The sequence below is a fragment of the Pholcus phalangioides genome, unplaced genomic scaffold (assembly GCF_987345545.1).
Source record: "Pholcus phalangioides strain wild (caught in Gottingen) unplaced genomic scaffold, Ppha-v1.0 ptg000008l_1, whole genome shotgun sequence".
Lineage (NCBI taxonomy): Eukaryota > Metazoa > Arthropoda > Arachnida > Araneae > Pholcidae > Pholcus > Pholcus phalangioides.
The window spans coordinates 1,588,778-1,603,606 of NW_028301601.1; the positions used below are offsets into that span (position 1 = coordinate 1,588,778).

The 14,829-nt window shown below is 34.6% G+C and overlaps 1 protein-coding gene across 1 annotated transcript in view; it reads right to left on the reverse strand.

Moving 5' to 3' along the window:
• Positions 1-6,670: 6,670 nt before the first annotated feature.
• Positions 6,671-14,829, reverse strand: part of LOC149083487 (protein turtle homolog B-like) — a 675,518-nt gene continuing 667,359 nt past the window's right edge. The window contains exon 14 of the mRNA XM_089234008.1: positions 6,671-9,477. The gene's annotated coding sequence lies outside the window, so the exon portion shown is untranslated. The remainder of the gene's footprint in view (positions 9,478-14,829) is intronic.

Consider the following 14,829-nt stretch of genomic DNA (forward strand, 5'->3'; position numbering starts at 1 on the left):
AAATGAAAGAAGGCTTAAGACCACCTCTTAAATTATATTTTTGATGTCGTAAATCATTGTCCTAGATCTTATCGTGCAAGCTCCTTTTCGTTCTTGCATGCCTCTACAAAGGAGGTAGGTATAGTCGGGCTCCTGCCCGAGGGGATTCTGATCAGATGTGATTTTCTTTTTGTTTTTCACACTAAAAATTCATATTGGGGGGGGGGGCGTGAAGAGTCTGACCTCGAGGCCCACCAAAGATCACAGTAGGGCCTAGAGATGTGGGATCATGGATCTCCGTGGCTGACTTGGTTGAGCTCATTGTTGGGACTGATGAGGTTGGAGTCCTGTCAGCCTATTGGGAGGCATATTCAAGAGCTTTGATTATAAGCATCACCAGATGAAATACACCCGCTCAGACAGAACTCTGACATGTGCTTTAACTGAAATAACTATGATGCTAATCATTGAATCATAGGGTGTTCACATCTGAGTTGTCGGTGAATACGTCTCTTCGAGCATGAAATCAAGCATCTATCCTCAATGGTTTAAGTGAGCACTATGACGAAGGGGAGGGCGGGCAGGGCTCTAGCAAGGGGCCACGCAGGGTCAAATCTCATTGTATTTTTTTCACTATAAATTTACTACATATATGAGACCTGTTATGCGTCATATACACGAAACGAGGCCTGCTTTGGAATCACAACAAACAGGGCTTTCATAAAACATTAAGAAAAAAAAAAAAATCCACATTTTTTCCTAAAATGACGTTTCAATCGCAGTCGGATGCCTTAATGATCCATCTCATCATGCCGAATCTGACTAATGCTAAATAAAATCAAAATTTCAAGCAATTAAAGAAATAACTATGCTAAAACACGCACACACGCACTAAAAAAAACTCAAACCTGTTCAGAGAAAAAACCCAAGCTATTTATTTAAATGAGCCTCAACCGAGAATGAAAAAAAAAGTCCCTTTAATTTAACAAACCTCACCCTAACGAAGTTAATTACAGCCGGGCAATTACAACACGTCAGTCACGCAACATTTAAATAGAGAAAAATCTCTCTCTCCCCCTCTCACACATGAATTTCCCCATTTTATTTACCAATGTACCATTAATATCCAGGATAACGGGAACTGAAAATTCCCAAAATCTCCCCTTTTTCCGAAAAACACGAAATATTAATTAATTAAATAAATAAAAACTCTTTTTATAGAACAGACCCGTGCAAAAAAAAAAAAAAAAAAAAAAAAAAACACAGCACTAATTCAGTAGAAACACTTCATAGTAATGTTTCATAGGAAGAAAAACTACTTTGAAAAAAAAGATGGAAAAACGTTTTTTGGCCATGTTTCTATCTTTTCAAGTCTTTTTAAATTAAGTGCTCTCACAAATAACAATACTATACAGCGTAGACCCCGAAAAACCAAAATTCCGAAGTAACGGCGTCTGCATAACATATTACGCAGGAAAGTAAGAACTTTTCTCTTAAAAATAATCCCTACAATGGAAACGAACAGAGGTGTGAATACAAGTGTTGCGTGATATAGAGGGGGGTAAAAAAAATATTTCAACTTTTTTTCAGTCATTTTCTCTAAATTTTTTTTCAAAAAAGGAAGTGTAATCTTTTGCCCCCGTTTTCTAAAACAGTCTCTTGTCGGAAGTAATTTATATTCCCTGGGTTTTTTGGTCCCGTAAAATGGGATAAATAAATAAAGAGAGAAGGGGGAAAAATTTTACACTGTGCAAACACATACACTACATCCTTTTGGTAAGACGAAAAATGTTTTTTTCAATTTTTCCCCTCCTTCTTTCACAGTAATTAAACTAACCATACGGAAAGACCGGCTTTATTCAAGAAGTAATCTGGATTTTTTTAAAAGAAAAAAAAAACCCAGTTACGTCATTTTTTGTTGTTGTTGTTGAGAAATTCACTCTATTTTCCGGTATTTCCCACAATTCCTTCGCTATTATTTCTGCGTTTTTTAAAGGAAAAAAAAATAAAAGGGTTGGAGAGAAACTTCTGGAAAACATCTTCTCTTGTTTATTCCCCTACATTGCCCATGTGAAGAGCCTGCAGCTAATGCGCGTGAAATTGGGTTGTGCATTTAGGCCATTCTTGCAAAAGGGGAAAGTGAATTTTCACTATCCTCACAGAAAATGGATATGCATGTACGTGAAAGATTCATACCTAAGAGAATCGACACGATCTTGATTACGCTCCTACCGCATTGATAATCGCAGATGACGTAATAACGATAAATATGGAATAGCGAACAACTGTGTCCACGTTTTCTTTTTCTTGCAGGAATTGCATATCATCGAGTTACAAAATCAACCGCAAGGGCTGTCGATAGCTAGATTCTGAGATGTCTACAGCGTTAACTGATTATTAGGACCTCCTCACACGGGAATACTCAAAACCGATCAAGTGTAAGTAGTGTACCGAGTAGCGGAACTTACTGCTAAGTTTTATGTAATAAATCACTCTTTCAACGGAGAAAAAAGGCTTTGAAATCTTAAAAACAACATGATGCCCAACCGAGCATGCTAATTTTTTTAATGTTTGTCGAGCCCTGGAGTAAACAGGCCTTCAACACGATACTTACATAACATGAAAATTCAGGCATCCATCATTTTCACTTCAAGATATGGGACACAGATGGCAGCAGCACAAGTACACAAAACACACAAAATTTGAACAATATATACGTTAGGACCGCATAAATACTTAGTGCACACATTCCAGAAAGCACCGATTCGTTTGAAATTCTGTAGAACCATGTGTACAAGGCGTGTGCACGGTTTTCGGTCAATCACTCTCCCAGAAGCTCGTTTACTCGATTATTCGCTTACTTTCACTCGCTATCCCCCTCGCTCATTTTTTTTTTTTTTCGGAACGTTTTTCTCTCACTGGGCCATTTGCTCAATCTCTCACTGTCCTGGACACCCACGTAAGAGCACATTTGGAGATGAGCTGTTGTTATCTAATTCTGCTTTCGGTGAATTCAATTATATGTACGTCGGTGAGTTTTCCTGTTGTTTTTCGAGAAACCCCGAAGAAATTATGAAATGAATTATCAGTTGGAATTAATGATGTTTGAGGAAATGTCTCTAAAATCATACGAAAAATTGAAACTCATACCCCTGACCGATAGTTTCTTAGCAATAATAATATTATTGCAATGAAGCAAACAGATATTTTTCAAGGTGTACTGCAAAAGGAAGTAAACCGATGGTCTTCAGTTTGAGAGGAAAAGTGTCGGAGATTTATGGATTGTCTGAGAAGAGTTTAGAAGTTTTTACATCAATGTATCAGTCAGAAAAATCTGACTACTCACTTTTAAAATCATTAAAAAAGTGTTCAGTGATTCATACAGTGAAGGTTGATGTTAGTAAAATAAATATATCAACATTTTATATTTTGTTAATATTTTATATAACTTCTTAATATTTATTTGCGATTTTTCAAGGTATGGGAGCTTTTGAAGCATTCTGAATTTCTTGTAAATGGAAGGTTTTTGGTATATACTCAATGTTACATATGCGAGAAATAGAGTTGAGCTGGGACTCCTGCTGGTACCTATCAAATAAAGGTAAAACTATTTGTTATAAATCTTCAAATAAAATAGGTTGTTGGTTTTAAATCGGCGGGCAGTATGAAAATGGATAGAATGTCGTATGAGACCATATATAGTTTATTTCCATGCTACACACACAGTTGTAAATTTCAAGCGCTACACTACCGGTTACAGTAATATTGTTACTTACATTAACCCTCACATACGTCATTTCGTCCTATAAAAATGATTTTTCTTTAATTAGACACATTCTGAACAGAGTTTGAAGGCTTTACACATTTCCCGTTCTTACAAGAAAAGAATCCCAAGTAACGTCCCCAAAAAGTTTCAAGTAAGTTTTTTGAGGTTTATCCAGTTCTGGAGCAAACAGACCTTCAATACGTCATTGAAAAAATTATCACTGATTCTACTCATGTAAATGTGCACAAAAATCTAAACAAATCGGGCGGTTTACTAAACAAAAAAAACAAATATTTTGAACGCTAATAGAGGCCAAGAATGAATTTAAAAACCCCGCAGCCCCCCCCTCCCCCGGAGTGTTAGTGTGACGTCATTCAAACAACACATATGATCAGGTAGAGCACAGACAATAAAGGGGGAAAAAAGAAATAACTAGTTTCTGGAAAAGGGAAACCTGGAGGAAAGAAATTAAAAAAAAAGTGAAAACAAGTTTTTTTGTAGATATCGCCAAGAAGCGCGAGAGGCGATGAGTGTTCGACCGTTTTTATCATTTTTAATAACTTTTTGCGTCTTCAATAATTGCACTCCGCCAATAATTTTTGTTTTCATGAGTTTCTAAGTGAGATGAACATACTTTAGTTTATTCATAATTTTTGACGACGAAACCTTGGGACCATTTCCTTATTGAAGAGAAATGTTTCTCCGAGAAATTGCAATAAAAATAATAGGAAAGAATAAAGAAAATCTGAAATTGTGCCATCAACGGTTGAGAGGAAAAAGTTTTTTATATGGACTTTCTGTACACGCTGTATATATACCGTACAAATATTCTTTCATGTACTTGAATTAGACAAAGAGAGGAACAAAGCCTGATTTTAAATACTGTTATCAAAATTTGAACGAAAGAAGGAATGCCGTAAACCCCACCCATTGACGTTTAGCTTATCAGTTGTGGGGAAGATGACAACATGTTCGATTGAAAAGTGTACTTTTTAAAAATATCTGAGCTCATTATTAGCAAAATTAAGGACACTTTAACCATTGACGAGATATCTCGCCTTATTTCTCTTATTTATTTTAGCAGCACTCACAAGCTCAGATATTATGTAAAATTGATTTCTCAACGACACACTTTACCCTATACCCCCTATTTTGCACCTGCTGAAAATTAGAAGGAAGTTAAAAAAAAAGATATCACATTTTTTTGAAGGAGGTTAAGTGATTTTTGCTGTGCCCCTTTAGGGTTGAAGAGGAAAATTATCTCGTCATTGCCGAAATACATGGCATCAAGTTGCACGAGACATTTCATAAATGCCGGGGCGAAAGTAAAATAAATTTGAGTTTATATGTCTCTGCTAACGATCTCTAACAGAATTTTAAACGACACTTTCTTCTTCAAGTTGCATATTCATTTATGTGGTGCCGATTTCATTGTTATGAGTCATAACACCACAAACGAGTGACAAAACTGAATACGTGAAACTTATCCTGTGTGTGAAACTGTCAACATATATTTACTATATATATTCTCGTATAAATTATGTTTAAGTAAATCTCATAAAACATGCATGGGCATTTTATTCAATTTTCTTCGGGTCTTTAACTCGTGTCTCCCGCCAAGACACCGACTAGTGAAAAATGACATCAGCATTTCACTATCTGAAACTACGATGGCGATTCCTATTCATTTTGGACATTCCTCCTATTGGTGGAACAATTGGAATTCTTACTGACTAGTTTCCACTTTGAAGCGATAAGAGAGTTGGTTACAGAGAATTTAATTACAGAAAAGCAATAAGAAACAATTTGCTGAATTACATAAAAATATTTTGTGTCGCTAGTTTTCGAGGGGTCAAACCTCAGTATAAATTTGTTGAGGAATTTAATATTCCAAGATAGAAGTTTTTTTTTTTAACATAAGACAAATTCCCAGAGTGAGCGAGTTCTGAATTTGTCAAATGAATGAACATTATCTAGTAACTAATATGCTTATTATACATATAATTAGTTATTGATAATTACAATTTATTTATGTATAGGAAATATATTTTTTTACAAAATAAATTCCCATAGTTTCACAACCATAATTTTTTCTTCGCATGGTCACCAATAGGGAAACTAAAACTTGCCTAACCCCAGTTTTTCACCACTTCAATTAAGGGGGTTGGTGCATGCAAATTTTCCAAAAAAAAATTTACCAATTTTTCGATTTTTAAATAAAGAATCTACTATGAAATTTTCGGCGTCTAACTGTGTTCAAGTTTTTGTTCTACCTATACTAAAAATATTTCTAAAATATTCTAATATAAACGCTGGAAGCCATTACACACGCTAATGTTTTTCACTAAAATGCATTTTTCTCAAAACTAAGTTTTTTGTTAGATAAGGAAAATTTTTTCATACACCACTCATTAAAATGTCTTGAAACTTTGTGTCTCTCTGAACGCTATGGTGTTACATATTTTACCACGAGCTTTTAGGATTTTAATTGTTGGTTATTTTTTTGTATCGAATTTTGACTCCAACAACAACATGCAACTTTTCAAAAATCACCAAAATTTACCCATATTGTGTGCCATAAAATTTGTTTAAATAATTTTAATAAAAACTCCTCGTTTTAAATACGTATGTAGCGCCATAGCATTGAGGGACACCCAAAGTTTTAAGACATTTCAATGAGTGTTGTTCGAAAAAAAGTTCCATATCTAACAAAAAAAACGTTAGGGAACTTATTTGGGAAATTTTCGTGCACAAACCCCCTTAAATATGGCCTCGGATGCTAAACGTTGAACACCCGCACTTCATACCTTTGTACACACCGTTGGTAATATAAATCTCTAGCACGTCAAGTGATGATCATTAATAAGAAATAAGGCAAGGCACATTCAAAAAGTAGATACTTTAATGTCTTTTTTTTGTACAGGAATCACAGAAAACTTCTTTTGTAAACAAACAAGGAAAAAAAAAAAGAAAACAATTCCGAAGAGAACCTTAGTAATATTTATATGTATACATAATATATATTTCATATATATCATAAGGACATGATCGTAGGACAAACTAAAGAGAAAAATCAGGAAAATTCAAGTATACCAAAAAAAGAATAAATATTTCGGTAATAATAGGCATCTCTAAAACACACAAACACGTGTCGCGTAAATTTATGTATCACGGTATAAACATCGGGGCAAAAAAAAAGTTTTATTAACCAAATATTGTTTTTAAATATTATTTCATATATAAAGGCCTCGTCAAATCCTTACATAATTATTTTCCCAAACAACATTTTCCTTTTTTTACAGTTTCATCCCAGCTTTTTGTTTTTTCGAATATCGTAGTCCATTCATATACGAAAGCTGAGGAAATGTACAAAAAAAGTGATAGAATATTACAGAATATGTATATATATATAATTATGTATAATATTTACACAATTAATTTCCGTTAAACATTTTCCGGTAGTGTGAAAACTGTGCATTAAAAAAAGAAGAAAATATTCGTCCATGATGTTCGTCTTTTTTTTTAATCATGTGCAATTCATGTTTTGTGCTTGTACATATGTAATATTTTTTTTCCGGTGAGTATCACTCATGCAATGAAAATTTTCTCAAATAAAAATTATATTCTTTATGGTTTGTGTGAAAAGAGGACATTTTTTTTGAGGGATTTTAAGGCAAAGAAGGATCAATATTATTATCATTTCAACACTTAATTTTAACACATATCAGCGCCCTCTCTTTGATATTGTGAAGAGGAATAAATGATTACTTTTGTTTTTTCTTAGAAAAAATTAAAATAATGAAATTATCATGTATATCATTTAAACATTGGAAAACATTTTAGGTACCTCAAATATCATACATACGTGATACTAATTCAAAAAACGAAATAACGTTATTCGGGTGAATTGTGGATTGCGGTGAGAGGTAAAAAAATCGAGGAATCGCCCTAGAGGAGCACAGATTTGAATCCAAGCTGTGTCAATGCACACAGACTTGTATTAATGCTAAATAAGTATTATAAGTACCGAAACAATTGCCAAGAGTGTCATGAAAGGTGTACCCGTAAAGCGCCATCTCATTTTCAAAAGCAGAAAGTTTGGAATTTTCAATTGGATATAATTTTATGAATCCAGCATGCTCATGTGAAGAGCACCACATTGTGAGGTTGAAATACATGCAACAAAAGAAGGAGAGATGCAATTAGCTATAACTTTATCACATGTAGCTTCATCTCGTTTTCAAAGCTCTGCCTATAGTCACCGTTACTGTCTAATGACGATTCATAACATGTTTTCTGATGCTCATTGTACAGAATGGAACACAAGCTTTTGAAGGGCATGGCTTCGGAGAAATATGGTCAGATCGAAAATCAAGATAAAATTGTCAAAAATTTCATTTTTGAAAAGTCATAAAAAACCGAATTTCTTTTTCGGCCTTTGCTTGCAGAAACGCATTCGCAATATAAAGTGGAAAAGTCACTTCGATTCCCTCGATTTCTTCACACTTCAAACCATTTACAACCACATAAAAATATTTTTCTATTAAACATATTAATGCACAAACAACAAGAACATTGGTGAAAACTGTCAAAGTTCAACAAAAATACCATCAAATTCAAATTTTTATCAAACTAACAGGAATGTTTTGAGACAATATATAATTAAAATAAAATATCAATGCAAAAAAAAACTAATTGATTACAAGACACATAAAAACATATTTCTCTCATCAGAATTTGTTGCGGTTCCCAATACTACGAGTAACAAGCAAATCATTTTGATCTGTTTGGAGCATTTATCCCGCACGTCGGTTGATGAAGTCTTCTCGTTGATGGATTATCAATTATCCTAATATTGGTTGGTGTACGAGACGACGCAGTTGATAACATAAATTTCACCGAGTTCAAAGAGAGAAAGATTTTGATGACAAAAAATGCCATCATTTCGTCCCCTGAATCCCTTTCGTGAAAGTCTTACGACTGTCCAAATAAATATAAAAAAAATTGATAGTTTTGAAGGCGTTGAACATCATTGAAGAAACATGATTCTGAGCGTAATAGCAAATGTTTTTGTTTCCTCGGAAAACAAACAACCAAACAACGTACTTGACACACGGGAGGTGTGAAAGTAATTTCTCCCAAATTCCACTTGAGTCATGAAATAGCACCGATATAACAACAACAACAACAATCACCTGGTATGTAGTCACCAACGTAAAAAAAAGAAGACGTTATATTAGAATTTTCGGGTAAAGACAAAAGCGCCACCATATCTTTGAACAAACACTGATTAATTTTTTTCTCTTCAATTTTGAGCTTATTGAAGTTGGTGCTTCGCGACCGTGCTTGATTGGTGTAACGTGAGTATGTGAACAACGAAACTGAAGTTAGTGTTCTCTGGTTCTTTTTTTTATTTAAGATTTCAATTTTCTGTATAAAATTGCGTGCTGGAGTCATTCAAATAACGATCAACTTCATCTCCAGAATCATTTCCCAAGTCATTAGCACCAAGAACAAAAAATAAGAGAGGAAAACAAAATCGCAACTTCCAGAGATTAGTATTGGATTCTGACCGATGTTGATATTCAGTGAAGATAATGAACGAGTGTGTTATTATATATTATTTCTGCGTGGATTTGACTATTTAGCCGTTTCGTTATTCATATTGACACCAGCCCACACGTGGTTGGAAGGAACACGTTCTTGTTGCGATGAAGATGATTGCTTTCTTCCTAAAAGAGGTCAAGGATGAGAAATACAAATATGTTAGACGTTTGAAAAACTTGACTTAGGCCGGCATTACACTGTAAAAGTTTCATTAAAGTCCCCTTGCAACCAAAAGCGCATCGGTTACATTCGAGTGAATGCAGCCAATTAGGCTAATAAGAATTAATTCTCGGTCCCACTAATAGGTGGTGCTCCAAAAAATTAATGGACCACATCAAAGTCCTGGTAGGGCACTGCTATTGAAAGATACGGCCAAACCCTTTAAGAGGCCACGACGAGATGTCACGGTTCCATAAAAGTCTCTTATTTTAGCATTGACAAGCATAGATATTTTGCAAAATTGATTTCTCAATGGAAAAATTTTCCCTGTGCTAAATGTTATATATTTATTATATTATATATATTATATTATATTTTTATTATATACCTTCACCGAGAGATGACACTAATATAATATTAAACTATATTTAATGTTAACACCAACTAATGTGTTATAAGTATATATTTATTCCATCTCTCGGTGAAAATGAATATAATATAGCAAATATATACACATATCATTTAACACCCTATACTCTTAGTTTGCACCTGCTGAAAATCGGAAGCACTTTACTTTCTTAAAAAAGATATTCCATTATAAAGCGTGGGGGTGGGGGGGGGGGTCGTATAGCGATATATAATTGCCGCTTGAAGGGTTAAAGAAACACCATCTATAGCAGAAGGTCTCCGCGTGAAGCTATGACGTCACTGAAAAAGTCAATTTCACCTGAAGCCATTGGATATAGTAGGCCGACGAGTGCGATATCATTACCTCTTTTTTGCAGTATATCCAACGATTATAGGTGAAATGGACTTCTTCATTGATGTCACGAGCTTCGCGTGGAAGCTTTCTGCTGCAGATGATGTTGGCTAAGGGCGTTCTAAGCAAGGGGAAATCACTGCCGTACGATTAATCACAAGTTAGCGTTCCTGCCGAAAGGTGGCTCTCCAAAAAATTAATCGACTAGCTCAAAGTTATGCTAGAGAAGCTCTGCTTTTTAACTTATGCTAGTTACAATTAAAAAAAAAATTTTTCGCTCAAGATTTATAAAAGACTTTTTATCAACCTTTTATAGTGTAATCCCAACCGTAGGTACATAAAAAAACAAAAATATTTTCTGATACTAATACATGGAGAAAACTGTTTTATCTTGAACATACACTTGAAATAGTTATAACAGTATTTCATTCTAGCTTTTGTTTTGAAGCGCAAAGGTTAGAATTACTTAACCTCACAAATGAATATTGTTTCATCTCTTTGTCTGTGACTTTGATAGGGATTTTACAAGTAGGCAAGCTGTAGTAACAAAATTTCGCACTTGTTTTTGCAGCGTATCTTCTCAACATTGCTAGTTTATGTTGAATTGCATTTAGAAAAATTATAATCTACATATATGCAAAATCACCTGATGGACCATACAAAGTGTTCAATCACACCAAGCACTGTGAATAAAGCTATTAACATTTTTCCCGAATGGTGGAGTATCGCGTGTCCTGAAACAGAACATAACTTGAAATTTTCCCCTAGTTTAACTTGGAGAATAGCTTACTCAACTTACACCAACGTTTAGTATTTGAGGAGCTTATTTTCAAAAAAAGGGAACATTTCCACTTCTGCTAAATTTACAGTTACTAGAAGTAAAACACGTATTTCTCAGGAATACGTTTGCTTTACAAAAATAGGAAATGGCTAATCAGATAGCATGTACGAATGGTAAAACAATATACAAATACAACGCCACAACAGGCAAATTGCCCAACGAGGTGGCTGACTTAAGAACATCATGGATCCCCGAGCCATTTTTTTTGGAGGCCCTACCTACTACTGTTACACCCCAAATGCACCCCCCACGGAACCCCCCCAACGAATCGGTACATGCGGGAATGTGCGTGTACGTGTAGTGCAACCTGACGTAAAGTTTGTTTCTGTGTAATGTTTGTTATGTGTAGTGCTGCCATCTGCCACCAGTTTTTTTTTCTAACTATGAGTGAAGTGTTATGATTGAATGATTTATCGTTGTAGGACTGTTGCTCTCTGTGGCGAGACTTTTTAACGGGGAGATCGGCTCGCATTTGCGCCTTGAAGTTGGGAACCACAGAAAACCAACTTCAGCCGACCACCACTGTGGGGTTCGAACCCGGATCCTCGCATCGCGAGTCCGTCACTATAACCACTCGACCACCACAGCGGCAATGTACAGGGGTCTTGTAAGTGCTAACGTGGCCTTTAGTTTGAGAGTCAAAATACAGTTTGTCACGAAATAAAAAATCTAAATCTTCATACGGGCCCTGTCCTCTGACTTCCAATTAGAAAGTTATTCAAGGATGACGTCACTCTCCGCTACCATACGAAGGTTTTAACAACTGGCTGTTGATATATTTTGGAAAGAGTGAAAATTTCTCTCTTTCCAAAATATATCTTCGCAACAGCCAGTTGTTAAAACCTTCGTAGAAAGTTATTGCCTTGTCTTTCTTGAGCCCAACAATGAAAATTCCGAGTTTCTAAGTGCAATATTTACAGCGATATTCGAATAAAAAAAATCGAAGAAAAGTTATGAAAGAACAGCAAAAAGTAACGGACACTCTCGTAACCAGTTACCTTACTGCCAACGGACACTTTTTTGAATTAGAACTCGATGCTTCTTACTAACTATCAACGGACACTCCTCGTCAGAGGACAAAGTTTAAGGTCCCCTGTGAGACTGTTACCGAGAGGCTATACCAAAAAATACCGAAGTGAATGAACGAGGTGAATATGTTCTCTTTAATAGCAATTTTTACCGAAATTATTCCAGTTGGAATAAACCTTGTTGCATAATCCGATTGAGCTCATCCCAAAGATTCAGAAACCGTTGAAAAATGAATTTCGAGAAAAAATGAAACATTCACTTTTGAAAATAAGTTCCTCACTAGTTCTTTTGCGTTTAAATACAATCTATATTTTAAATTTTAGTTCTATACGACTTCTACGACAACTTCAACAACCCTCCCCTCCTCTCTTTTCCAGCGCCATCTTGAGTTATTTCCTGGTCAAATTTGCGGAAAAAACACTACGACGAATGAGGCTTAGGCGAACAGACGTAATCCAACAAATTAGATTTCAATAAAGTACGTTGCGAGGTTTGAAAAATGAGACTTCACTGAATCAATACAGTCTGATAAATGAGTCTTTGATGGAGTTCGGAAGTTCTGATGAGAATAATGTTTTAAAACTATATAAAAAGAAGAAAAAAAAGCCGGTAAAACAAAAATAATTTGATACTTATGGTAGAGACTGTGATGAAGAGGGTTCTGATGTTCGATAATCGCTTGGTTAACGTTCCCTCAGTACAAGAAGTTAAAAAAAAAAAATGTGTGAAATTTGTTTGTGTAATGATGTCTAGAAAATTCATTTTACAAAAAAACTACTGTTGTTGGTAATGCGTTTAGAACCAAAGCTTCAAATGCCAAAAACCTTATGTTGATGTCGAAAATTATTTCGTCATTGTAATGACTGTCAATCCCATACGAAATAATTCAAGGTGGCTACCGTTTCTCCATCAAATTTTGTTTTTGTCATTTATTTTATCAGTGACGTTGCAGTCAAGAACCCATTTTTGACAAATCTCACAATTCATGACTAAATAACACAATTTTTTCATTATATGATTCTACAACTGAGTACTTATAATACAGGGTGTTTCAAAAAGAATCATCCGATTTAAAAAAATCGTAACTATTCAGCTTTCAATCCGTTTTTATCGAATATTGTATAAGTAGAAAGGGGGAAAATCTCGAGTTTCACGCAGTTGCCGACAGGTAGCGCTAATGCTCTTCCTTCGGCCGCCACTCCAGTGTTTGTCAAGATGGCGACTGTACAACAGAAATCGTTTTGTGTTCTAAGCTTCGCGAAGTGTGAGTTCGTAACAACTGTTCATCGTGCTTTTCGTCGACAATACCCTGGTGTTGAACTTCCTACTGCTCAGAGAATTAGACGATGGTATAAACAATTCCGAAACACGGGTTGTCTGTGTAAAGGGAAATCCTCTGGCCGTCCTCGCAGGTCAGACGAAAATGTGGAGCGCATCCGACAGAGTTTCGCACGCAGTCCTCCACAGAAATCCACTCGCAGTGGATGCAAACATGCTCGCAAAATTTTGGGATGAATTTGACTACCGTATAGACATATGCCGTGCATACGAAGGTGGACATATTGAGCACCTTTAATTTGATTTGTAAAAAAACTTTGATTAGCTATGCAATATAAAATCAATCTTAAGTGTCTATGTGTTCAATATTGTTCGAAATATACGCATTTCAAATCGGGTGGTTCTTTTTGAAACACCCTGTATATTATTGAAAATTCCAAAAATTGGGTATTAATTTAGCATATTCTTCGTTGTAGATAATGTAAATTTCTGATTAATTTACTTTATTTAACATATATGTAGTAATTTTGATTTTCAGAACCTCATGTACCATGTGACGAAAACATTCATGGAAAAACAATTTTATAATATATTTTTAAAACATTTATTTCTGTTCATAATAATTAAAAAAAATTTCCAGATCGAAAATCAGTAAAAAATTTAGAAAAATTTTACTTTTTTCAAGTCATGAAAACTAAACCTTTTTGTAAACAAATTAAAAAAATACTATGACATTCCCTCTTTTACTCTCTCTCTCTCTCATTGAGCGACTTTAATTTACGAAAATGTGTTTATTTCATACTAAAATTTGAACGAAAATTATGTAGTTGAAAAAAAAATTTAAACGCTGTGTCCTCTGCGAAAGTTATTATATTGCCGTTTATGCTTATGTTGCATAAATCATTTAAGTATAATAAAAATAATAATAAGACAAGAGCCTTGAGGAACGCCTTTCATTCTTTCCAATGGGGCGCTAAGGCTATTGTGAATTTTGAGTGATTGTGTTCTATGGGTTAAATAAGAAGCAATTAGATTGAAAGCATTATCTCTGATTGCGTAATTTGACAACTTATTTAGTAATATATATAATGATTTACACTATCAAAAGCTTCTCTTATGTCAAGGAGTATTGAATTCTAAGAGTTAATTATTAGTGATTATATAGAATTAATATATAAGAATTAATGAAAAACTTTGCAATACTTTTCACGAATAATTGCAAAATTTCCGATTTGCAAATTTTTTGGTGAAATTTGGACATTTTATTTCTGAAATTAACCTATATCTACTCACGACCAGGGATTGTTGTTAACAGTTAAATTTTTGGAATCGGTCAGTGAAAATGCCAGAGAGCTGGCATTTCAAAGTGATACTTACATAATATGATAGTTCAGGTATTTACCATCTTCA